Source organism: Oncorhynchus masou, chromosome 31 (genome assembly GCF_036934945.1).
Source record: "Oncorhynchus masou masou isolate Uvic2021 chromosome 31, UVic_Omas_1.1, whole genome shotgun sequence".
NCBI lineage: Eukaryota > Metazoa > Chordata > Actinopteri > Salmoniformes > Salmonidae > Oncorhynchus > Oncorhynchus masou.
The window spans coordinates 45,500,518-45,512,609 of NC_088242.1; the positions used below are offsets into that span (position 1 = coordinate 45,500,518).

A 12,092-nucleotide genomic window follows, 5' to 3' on the forward strand; every position below is an offset into this window, starting at 1 on the left:
TTCGAAAGCCGCCTTGGGATTATGGATGGTTCTTTAACTTAATAGCAATTTAAAGTGGATTTGTGTATACCACTGAGAGTCTGTAATAATAGCTGTTTACGCTGCCCCTCATTTATAATAATTAGGCAGAATGTTAGGGGTTGCCCAGGCACAGTTCTAGGCTATTGGCTAGGCCGGAAAAATAACCTTACTGTAGTTGACCGGGAGATGACCACTAATCCCAGACTCACCCCCTACCACTTTGGGTGGTAAATAGGATGTCTTGCCCTGTCTATAGGGTATTGGTGTCTATAGACACAAAAGCAGCTTTAAAGGGGTGTGTGACAAAGGAATGGAGCGATAAAGAGAGGGGGATAAAGGGTTCACACAAAGCGATAAAGGGATCTCCATCTGATTGTTTTTCCTCCCTTTCCTTTTTTTGGCCACATTCACATGGTGTGACCTATGGCAATGGGCCAACTGGGGTTGTTATGGACTTAAGGCAGTTGAGGACATGAGAATATGACCCTATGTGGAAATAAGATACTCACATATTATTTATCCTAAGAAAAAACAATTCAATGCAAACTACATATTTTTTTCAATCACTTTGTCAAATTGTTCAGATGTAAGTGGTATATTTTAAAAACTCTTAGTACAACAGTAAAACTGCAAACACTTGTAATGCCCCCTGTCTTTTTTGTTCAGAACCTTTGATTGAGGATGGAGTTCCACACATCTTTCACCCCTGAGTCATACCATGAGAACATTTAGTTTAGTCACCAATACATCCGATAATAATCAGCTCACAGTTTAGATTGAACTAAAATGTAATCCAATAGCAAAAAAGACATAATGTAATTTTAAAAACGGATCTTTTTGAAGTGCTGAATAGAAGGAATAATAAAGGTTAAATCAAATGTTCCATACAGTATTTAGCTATGTACCAGTATGTAAAATGTTTTCAAGTTTACTGCAAATCATGTCAAAAAATATATAAAATGTAAGGTTTAGAGCAATGTCAGTCTTACAGTTTCAGTATCCTTATAACGTACATACAGTGCATTCGGAAAGTATTCAGACCCCTAAAAAACAGAAATACCTTATTTACATAAGTATTCAGACACTTTGCTATGAGACTCGAAATTGAGCTCAGGTGCGTCCTGTTTCCATTGATCATCCTTGAGATATTTATACAACTCTATTGGAGTCCACCTGTGGTAAATTCAATTGACTGGACATGATTTGTCAAGGCACACACCTGTCTATATAAGGTCCCACCGTTGACAGTTCATGTTAGAGCAAAAACCAAGCTATGAGGTCGAAGGAATTGTCTGTAGAGCTCCAAAACATGATTGTGTCGAGGCACAGATCTGGAGAAGGGTCACAAAACATTTACGCAGCATTGACGGTCCCCAAAGAACACAGTGGCCTCCATCATTCTTATATGGAAGAAGTTTGGAACCACCAAGACTCTTCCTAGAGCTGTCTGGCCACCCGGCCAAACTGCAATCGGGGGAAAAGGGCATTGGTCAGGAAGGTGACAAAGAACCCAATGGTCACTCTGACAGAGCTCCAGAGTTCCAAAAAACCTTCCAAAAGGACAACCATCTCTGCAGCACTGCACCAATCAGGCCTTTATGCTAGAGTGGCCAGACAAAAGCCACTCCTCAGTAAAAGGCACATGACAGCCCTCTTGGAATTTGCCAAAAGGCACCTAAAGGACTCTCAAACCATGAGAAACAAGATTCTCTGGTCTGGTGAAACCAAGATTGAACTCTTTGGCCTGAATGCCAAATGATGAGACCTGGCACCATCCCTACCGTGAAAGCATGGAGGTGGCTGCATCATGCTGTGGGGATGTTTTTCAGTGGCAGGGACTCGCAGACTAGTCAGGATTGACGGAAAGATGAACGGAGCAAAGTATAGAGAGATCCTTGATGAAAACCTCATCCAGAGGGCTCAGAACATCAGAATGGAGTAACGATTCATCTTCCAACAGGACAACGAACCTAAGCACACAGCCAAGGCAATGCAGGAGTGGCTTCGGGACAAGTCTCTGAATGTCCTTGAGTGGCCCAGCCAGAGCCCGGACTTGAACCCGATCAAACATCTCTGGAGAGACCTGAAAATAGCTGTGCAGCGACACTCCCAACCTGACAGAGCTTGTGAGGGTCTGCAGAGAAGAATGGGAGAAACTCCCCAAATACAGGTGTGCCAAGCATGTAGCGTCATACCCAAGAAAACTTGGGCTGTAATCGCTGGCAAAGGTGCTTCAACAAAGTACTGAGTAAAGGGTCTGCATACTTATGTCAATGTCATATTTCAGTATTTCATTTGATTATAAATTAGCAAAAAAAATGTAAACCTGTTTTTGCTTTGTCATTATGGGGTATTGTGTGTAGATTGATGAGGGGGGGAAACAATTTAATGAATTTTTGAATAAGACTAAAGTACCAAAATGTGGAAAAGGTCAAGTGGTCTGAATACTTTACGAATGCACTGTATGTAGAAGAAATCATCAGATATTATGGGATGTAGCACAAGATTAACTTTCCTATGTGACTTACATCATTACTGCAACTGCTACAGTTTAGCTAATTTACAACCAAATTAGCTAAAATGATCAGCGTACAGTGTATCAATGAAATCCAGATAATGAGTGGAATATATTGTTATATTACAACCAAATTATTTCAGCAGCGCATTGCACATTACACTATAATTCCAAATGGTAGCATATATAGTTTCCACTTTGTCCTATTGAAGCACGCTGATTGATGGAGGATAACGATGTAGTTACAGACACATCTTTATATGATTTGGTTCTACCTTCCAACATAAATTGATGTCAATTGATACATTTCTGATGTAAAAATATAGAATGTGACATATTTATCAGCATCATTTCTCTTGACGCCGTTAATCACGTCTCCATTTCTTCAACGCATGTAACCTTTTAAGCGCACCTTTTAAGTGCAGAACATAACACAGTAAATGCTTGCGCCTTTAGCTACTTTGCCAAAGACCGTGTGCCTCTAGACAAAATAATGTAAAAATGATGCCCAATATTACCGGAGCTAAAGTGGGCCCAATATGTTATTTATTTCTGCTCCGGATTCGTGAGCCATTTTAAACTACTCGCAGTTCGCTATGTTTTGGTTTGATAACAAACGGTTGCTTGCCGGATAACTTGACCACTGACTAGGCTATGTACATATTTGGATGGCACAGGAAACATTTAAAAGGAATAGGCTACTCAAAGAGATGTTTCGAAGGTAGGCTCCATTTGCAAGCGTGGGGTGTGTATGATTGTATGTGTGTGTGAGAGAGGATGTGTGTGAGATCGGGAGTAAGTAAGAGAGAGAGAGGGTGTGGGAGGGAGGAAGGGTAGGCCTACACTCATAGAAAAAAAGCGTTCCAAAAGGGTTCTTTAGCTGTCCACAAAGGAGAACCCTTTTTGGTTCTAGGTAGAACTCTTTTGGGTTCAATGTAGAACCCCCCCTGGAAAGAGTTCTACCTGGAACCCTTTAATGGTTCCAGGTAGAACTCTTTTGGGTTCTATGTAGAACTTTCTGGAAAGCGTTCTACATGGAAATCAAAAGGGTTCTACATGGAACTCAAAAGGGTTCTACCTGGAACCAACAAGGGTTCTTCAAAGGGTTCTCCTATGGGGACAACCGAAGAACCCTTTTAGGTTCTAGATAACACATTTTTTCCCTATAAGTGTATGTTGGAAGTTCTCTGAAAAGTACAGATGGTCACAATGTTTTCGTAACATTCTTCAACAAGTTTAAAATGTTCCTTGTATCCATAGAGCCAGTTATTTTTTCCTTTAGTGACACTCATTTAGAATGCCTGAAGCATTAAGCTGTGTTGTGTGTGAGAGAGAGAAAAGGTGTGCCTGTGTGTGTGTGTGAATGTTTAAAATGAAAGTTATTTATTTATTTCTGTTATGATTGCATTTATGAATAAAGGTTTCTAAATTGTTTGTTTTTTCTCCTTGCTGCAAACTTAAACATAACTCATAGTTATTTACTTAGGGTAAAGTTCATGTTAATTGAAGAGGGAGATACAGCCTACTAGTGTAAATCAGTCTCAGTGTGTGTGCTGTCATCCATTAAACATTCACAGTATTAATTAGAGACAGAAACGCACAGAGGTCAGCCACTAGGTGTCACTAGTGTCCATGTTCTGGAGACCTGCATGGAACAGCAGTGTCTGGAGTAGTCTCTCTCTCTCTCTCTCTCTCTCTCTGTTTAAAGGAGGCTGGATGGGTTGACATCGTAAATCTCACCCACTCCATTCCACCATTCCAGATGAGTGCCTCTGGGAATATCGGAATGTGGCTGCTAACCTGTGGAGCCATGTCTTTTGATTCCGGCTACATAAATTACCGTGCTGGAATGCAGGACAACCCGACAGATTAGTGAGAACCATGCTTAGGAGTGAATATAAGCAATACAGATGTTAGCAGAGCAAAGATAGCATTTACTCATTTTAGACATTTTGGCAGCAAAAAAAAAGATAGCATTTACTAATTTCAGGCATTTTATCAGGAGTCCTGGGGACCTCCTCCTCCACTTTGGAGGTGGGCATCTGGAAGGTGAGGAACTCAAACATCTTCAGGAACTCCTTGGAGGAGGGACCATGTCTGATGAACAAAGGCCTTATCATGTAAAGGCCGGGTATCCTTCATCTTCTCTGCATCTCCTACGGCTTCAAAGGAGCTGTAACGAACCATGTCAGCACCACTGGTCTGACTTCCAAAAAAGCTGGTAGGGAGTCATTGATGGACAGCAATATTCAAACCGTATACCTATACCTATACCTTTTCTAGCAGATTTAAGTCAGGGCTGAGACTGGACCATTCAGGAACACTCAGCACCTATTTTTTGGCATTGAAATTAGTGTAATTGTCCCGCTGAAAAATAAAACTCTATCCCAGGGTTAGGTATTCAGAATACTGAGGCAGGGTTTTCTCTAACTTTTTATCTGGACTGCTCCGTTCATATTTATTTTGATCCTGACAAACTCCCCAGTCTCTGCCGGTGAAAATAATGACATGATGCTGCTACCACGATAAGAAGCCTGTGTTAAAAAATACACTTCATAATCAATTTTGTTTGCAAAGAAATTATATTTTTGACCTAAATTAAAAACTACAGGCTTGGGTCAAATCCAATACAACACAACAGTGTGAATCCCTCTGTATTTTCAAGTATTGTGATGGCAGAATTATTTTACGGGTATGGTTGTCACCGGCAGGGACACAGGAGTCTGTCAGGATCAAAATAAATATAAATAGAGTAAACACTAATAAAAAGTTAGACAATAACAATTACACAATTGCATATGCCAAAGACACACCAAAAGGTGTTAAATGTCTCAATCCTGACTTAAATTTGCCCTAAAATCAGAGACACGGTTTGAATATTGCTGTCCATCAATGACTCCCAACCAAATTTACTGAGCTCGAGCAATTTTAGCAAAAACAATGGATAAATGTTGCCCTAAGAGTTGTCGGTAGAATCTTATTCAAAATTATTCATAGCTGTAATGGCAAAATGTGAAGAAAGGGTGTATCGACTTTCACTAGAGACTGTATATGTGCAATACATAGTCCTAACCTGTCAGTTCTGAAAATAAGAACTCAAAAAAGTTATCATTTCCGTATGCATATGTAGGATATATCCAGTAGTATATACAACAAATATAAAAATGGTAGAGAGTAAAATAGTTTGATATTAGTATGATAATGTTTATCAGAAGAATCTATAACAGCTAAAAACATGCCATGCTCTAAAATGTCACACACACACAATTTCCCCCTTATATACAAACACAGTAAAAAAAAACTATCCAATAAAAAGAAACACACAAATACTGTAAAAATGCTCCTCTTTACAGTAATATCTCGCTAGATCAATAATAATTGATGGGGGCTCTTTGTATAATCGTCATGTACTACTCAGTTCACAGCCATATGACACCGTGCCTGTGGCCAGCCCTTAGCCTGGTCTACACTCAGGCAGTCAATCAAATCACAGAGTTTCTGTATTCCAACGTGCCTAGAATTGTTTTGTTGATATTTCTGCCAATGTGCATAATTTTTATTTTTTTTGTAGCTGGTTGCACACCGCTGCCTACGTAGCTGCTGTGCTGTAGCTGCTGTGCTGAGTGCTCCACTGCCGCCAACCCCCCTCCTTGATCGCCTTTGTCTGGTCATTGGTGTAGCCTACAAACTTCATGTTGTACACAAAATTGTTCAAACTATTGGATTCCATGCGTCAGTAAGCATAATTTCATGTTCTTTTTTCAGGATGGGAGGAGAATACATGCAGCTATTTACATATTTGACATAAAATACATTATCAAAATGTCCGTACAAACATTGTTGTCAGTATTGCAAACATAAGCACAACACAAACACGCAGTCTAGCGATTTCATGTTTTTCTTAGCTGCATGTAACTCGTACGAACATTTTGATAATGTATTTTCTGTAAAATATTTACTTGCCACAACATCAGCATTTATAAAAAGGGTAGGTCTAATCCTGAATGCTGATTGGTTAAAAGCTCATTCCAGCTGGTGTCTATTCCACAAGTTACCACCGGCTAAATCTATGACGTTAAAATGCCTATTTACTCTGTTCCATCTGACTGCATATTCCACTGTCTTATCAGCCCAGCCAGGCAATCTAGACATTATCTCGCTTTTTTTTTAGATTAACATTTAGTTTTCAACTGCGGAGATTTGTATAAACTGTCATATTCAAATTCGATTTCCAACAGTCCCATAGTAATGAACGTGTAGGGGTCAGGAGTCTGGAAGAGAGAGAGAGAGGCAGGCAGCGTTTCTCAGCCAGTCAAAATATTTTTTATGGATGTACAGTTGAAGTCAGAAGTTTACATACACCTTAGCCAACTACATTTCAATTTAGTTGTTCACAATTCCTTACATTTAATCCTATCTTAGGTCAGTTAGGATCACTACTTTATTTAAAGAATGAGAAACGTCAAAATAATAGTAGAGAGAATGATTTATTTCAGCTTTAATTTCTTTAATCACATTCCCAGTGGGTCAGAAGTTTACATACACTTAATTAGTATTTGGCTTTAAATTGTGTATCTTGGGTCAAACGTTTCAGGTAGTCTTCCACACGCTTCCCACAATAAGTTGGGTGAATTTTGGCCCATTCCTCCTAACAGAGCTGGTGTAACTGAGTCATGTTTGTAGGCTTCCTTGCTCGCACACGCTTTTTCAGTTCTACACATTTTCTATAGGATTGAGGTCAGAGCTTTGTGTAGGCCACTCCAATACCTTGACTTTGTTGTTCTTAAGCCATTTCTTAAGCCATTTTGCCACAACTTTGGAAGTATGCTTGGGGTTATTGTCCATTTGGAAGACCCATTTGTGACCAAGCTTTAACTTCCTGACTGATGTCTTGAGATGTTGCTTCAATATATCCACATAATTTTCCTTCTCATGATGCCATCTATTTTGTGAAGTTCCTCCAAACATAACGATGGTCATTATGGCCAAACTGTTCTATTTTTGTTTCATCAGACCAGAGGACATTTCTCCAAAAAGTACAATCTTTGTCCCCATGTGCAGTTGCAAACCGTAGTCTGGCTTTTTTATGGCGGTTTTGGACCAGTGGCTTCTTCCTTGTTGAGCGGCCTTTCAGGTTATGTCGATATAGGACTCGTTTTACGTGGATATAGACACTTTTGTACCTGTTTCCTTCATTATCTCCACAAGGTCCATTGCTGTTGTTCTGGGATTGATTTGCAATTCTCGCACCAAAGTACGTTCATCTCTTGGAGACAGAACGCGTCTCCTTCCTGAGAGGTATGACGGCTGCGTGGTCCCATGGTGTTTATACTTGCGTGCTACTGTTTGTACAGATGTACGTGATACCTTCAGGTGTTTGTAAAAATTGCTCCCAAGGATGAACCAGACTTGTGGAGGTCTACAATTTTTTGATTTTCCTATGATGTCAAGCAAAGAGACACTGAGTTTGAAGGTAGGCCTTGAAATACATCCACAGGTACACCTCCAATTCACTCAAATTATGTCAATTAGCCTATAAGTGGCTTCTAAAGCCATTAAATAATTTTCTGAATTTTTCCAAGCTGTGTAAAGGCACAGTCAACTTAGTGTATGTAATCTTTTGACCCACTGGAATTGTGATACAGTGAATTATAAGTGAAATAATCTGTCTGTAAGCAATTGTTGGACAAATTACTTGTGTCATGCACAAAGTAGATGTCCTAACCAACTTGCCAAAACTATAGTTTGTTAACAAGAAATTTGTAGTGATTGAAAAACGAGTTTTAATGACTCCTACCTAAGAATATGTCAACTTCCGACTTCAACTGTTTACAAAGAAATGTACATTGAAAAAAGGTAGAAAAAAATGAAAATGTTGGAATGCTGAATGCCAAGCATCACATCTGGAGGAAACCCGGCACCATCCCTACGGTGAAGCATGGTGGTGGCAACACATGCTGTGGGAATATTTTTCAGCAGCAGGGCCTGGGAGACTAGTCAGGATCGAGGGAAAGATGAACGGTAAAAATACAGAGAGATCTTGGATGAAAACCTGCTCCAGAGCACTCAAGACCTCAGACTGGGGTGAAGACAATTTTATATATACACTGCTCAAAAAAATAAAGGGAACACTTAAACAACACAATGTAACTCCAAGTCAATCATACTTCTGTGAAATCAAACTGTCCACTTAGGAAGCAACACTGATTGACAATAAATTTCACATGCTGTTGTGCAAATGGAATAGACAACAGGTGGAAATTATAGGCAATTAGCAAGACACCCCCAATAAAGGAGTGGATCTGCAGGTGGTGACCACAGACCACCTCTCAGTTTCTATGCTTCCTGGCTGATGTTTGGTCACTTTTGAATGCTGGCGGTGCTTTCACTCTAGTGGTAGCATGAGACGGAGTCTACAACCCACACAAGTGGCTCAGATAGTGCAGCTCATCCAGGATGGCATATCAATGCGAGCTGTGGAAAGAAGGCTTGCTGTGTCTGTCAGCGTAGTGTCCAGAGCATTGAGGCGCTACCAGGAGACAGGCCAGTACATCAGGGGACGTGGAGGAGGCCGTAGGAGGGCAACAACCCAGCAGCAGGACCGCTACCTCCGCCTTTGTGCAAGGAGGAGCAGGAGGAGCACTGCCAGAGCCCTGCAAAATGACCTCCAGCAGGCCACAAATGTGCATGTGTCTGCTCAAACGGTCAGAAACAGACTCCATGAGGGTGATATGAGGGCCCGACGTCCACAGGTGGGGGTTGTGCTTACAGCCCAACACCGTGCAGGAAGTTTGGCATTTGCCAGAGAACACCAAGTATGGCAAATTCGCCACTGGCGCCCTGTGCTCTTCACAGATGAAAGCAGGTTCACGCTGAGCACATGTGACAGACGTGACAGAGTCTGGAGACGCCGTGGAGAACGTTCTGCTGCCTGCAACATCCTCCAGCATGATCGGTTTGGCGGTGGGTCAGTCATGGTGTGGGGTGGCATTTCTTTGGGGGGCCGCACAGCCCTCCATGTGCTCGCCAGAGGTAGCCTGACTGCCATTAGGTACCAAGATGAGATCTTCAGACCCCTTGTGAGACCATATGCTGGTGCGGTTGGCCCTGTGTTCCTCCTAATGCAAGACCATGCTAGACCTCATGTGGATGGAGTGTGTCAGCAGTTCCTGCAAGAGGAAGGCATTGATGCTATGGACTGGCCCGCCCATTCCCCAGACCTGAATCCAATTGAGCACATCTGGGAAATCATGTCTTGCTCCATCCACCAACGCCACGTTGCACCACAGACTGTCCAGGAGTTGGCGGATGCTTTAGTCCAGGTCTGGGAGGAGATCCCTCAGAAGACCATCCGCCACCTCATCAGGAGCATGCCCAGGTGTTGTAGGGAGGTCATACAGGCACGTGGTGGCCACACACACTACTGAGCCTAATTTTGACTTGTTTTAAGGACATTACATCAAAGTTGGATCAGCCTGTAGTGTGGTTTTCCACTTTAATTTTAAGTGTGACTCCAAATCCAGTCCTCCATGGGTTGATAAATTTGATTTCCATTGATCATTTTTGTGTGATTTTGATGTCAGCACATTCAACTATGTAAAGAAAAAAGTATTTAATAACAATATTTCATTCATTCAGATCTTGGATGTGTTATTTTAGTGTTCCCTTTATTTTTTTGAGCAGTGTATATTTTTTTATTTAACCTTTATTTATCTAGGAAATGACCCTAAGCACACAGCCAAGACAACATAGGAGTGGCTTCGGGACAACTCTCTGAATGTCCTTGAGTGGCCCAGCCAGAGCCCGAACTTGAACCCGATCGAACATCTCTGGAGAGACCTAAGAATAGTTGTGCAGCGACGCTCCCTATCCAACCTGAGGGAGCTTGACAGGATCTACAGAGAAGAATGGGAGAAACTCCCCAAATACACATGAGCCAAGCTTGTAGTGTCATACCCAATAAGACTCGAGGCTGTAATTGCTGCCAAAGATGCTTCAATAAAGTACTGATTTAAAGGGTCTGAATACTTATGTAAATGTTATATTTCAGTTAATTTAAAAAAACAATTGAATCCATTTTAAAATAAAGCTGTAACGTACCAACATGTGGAAATATTCAAGGGGTCTTTATACTTTCCAAATGCACTGTTATGGTATAACTTTGGCACAGGGTTATGCAAAACACAATTTTTTACTGGTCTGAATACACTCTCAGCTGCCTGGAACATTCAGCTGGAGCCTTCATAATATATATGTTTTGGAATGTTTGTTCTAATCACCGCAGGGTTTTTGATTCAGCTGTTCAGAAATATGAGGCAGAGACATAGACTACATCTTCATGGTTCAGAAGAGGGTGAGTACAGAGCGAAACGTGAAGGGCGGGGGAGGGGAGCAGCAGCTAAGTTAGAAAAACGAATGTGCATAAAATAACGCATGTGCAGAAAGAGGTTTCCGGAGGGCCGGGCGGGGCGTTGGGGAAAACTCAGTATCTGTAGCCTCGGCCTTAAAAATAACAGTTTGTTAGCACCATTGATTTAGCACTTAGAGCGTGTCCTTACGCCTTTGTAATTATGGGCAGTGTTGACATAGAGCCCATACACCCAGCCTCCCCCAACACCTCAAGCCTCTGTTCATGAGAATTTATGGGCCTTAGTTTTATTATGGCCATTTTATGTCTGTGTTCCCCAGTTAGAGCTAGGCTTAAGTTGCAGCCAAGGGCCTGTATTTCATTCGTAGAGGTCAGGATTCCCAGGAAACCCCTGTTAAACTAAATCGACTGCTCTACTGACGCACCAGAGAGGGAACAGGGATTGCCCTCCCCTAAGGCTCGTTAAAACAAACATAGCCACGTAGGGTCCTAATCGTGTAATTCATGAGGAAAATGTGGTACAAGGTTATGAGTGTGAGTGGGACACGGGTGGACTAGTGTCACACTAAACCAAAGGCTTCTACTCAGAAACAGACAGGAAGGAATCACCTCTAAATTAATTACAATGAGGCCCTCACTTTCAATCCATTACGGGACCGTTAGAAGGCTCTGTTGTAGTCTATCGGCTTGACAAAACAAGTCATCTGTATCATTATAGCCGTGTACCAGATGGTACAGCTACAGCCACTAACAGTTGGTCTGTTACAGTGAAAGGTAGGTAAGCCAACACCTACACTGAAAGGTAATACTGTAGAAATCCTAAAACACTTGAAGGCTGGTAATGTTTTCTTGATCCACTTCCAACAGATTCAGAGCAGGTGGCATTATTATGCTTCTATGAAAAATGGACTGGGTTGTTTTGACATTCCCTTATAAACTAGTACACATAGACACATGCTCCTTTATCTGATACTGCAGAGGAGACCACCGTGTTCAACTAAAAATGATTCTTAACTCTTCCTATAAAATACCAGTTGTACATACTGTAAAAACAGGATATATGATGACACACAAATCCAAGCCTTCCAAAATAGCTTCAATCTGCGAACAAGGTCTTGAAAAGCGTAGTGGGCGGCGGTGCCCAAATTACAACACATTGATTTCCACTAGAGTGGCTGTAACAAGTAG

At 41.4% G+C, this 12,092-nt stretch overlaps 1 protein-coding gene across 3 annotated transcripts in view; it reads right to left on the reverse strand.

Annotated features, from left to right (window-relative positions):
• LOC135524002 (src kinase-associated phosphoprotein 1-like) overlaps window positions 1-12,092 on the reverse strand; it is a 45,856-nt gene that overhangs the window by 4,958 nt on the left and 28,806 nt on the right. The gene's annotated exons all lie outside the window — the stretch shown is intronic.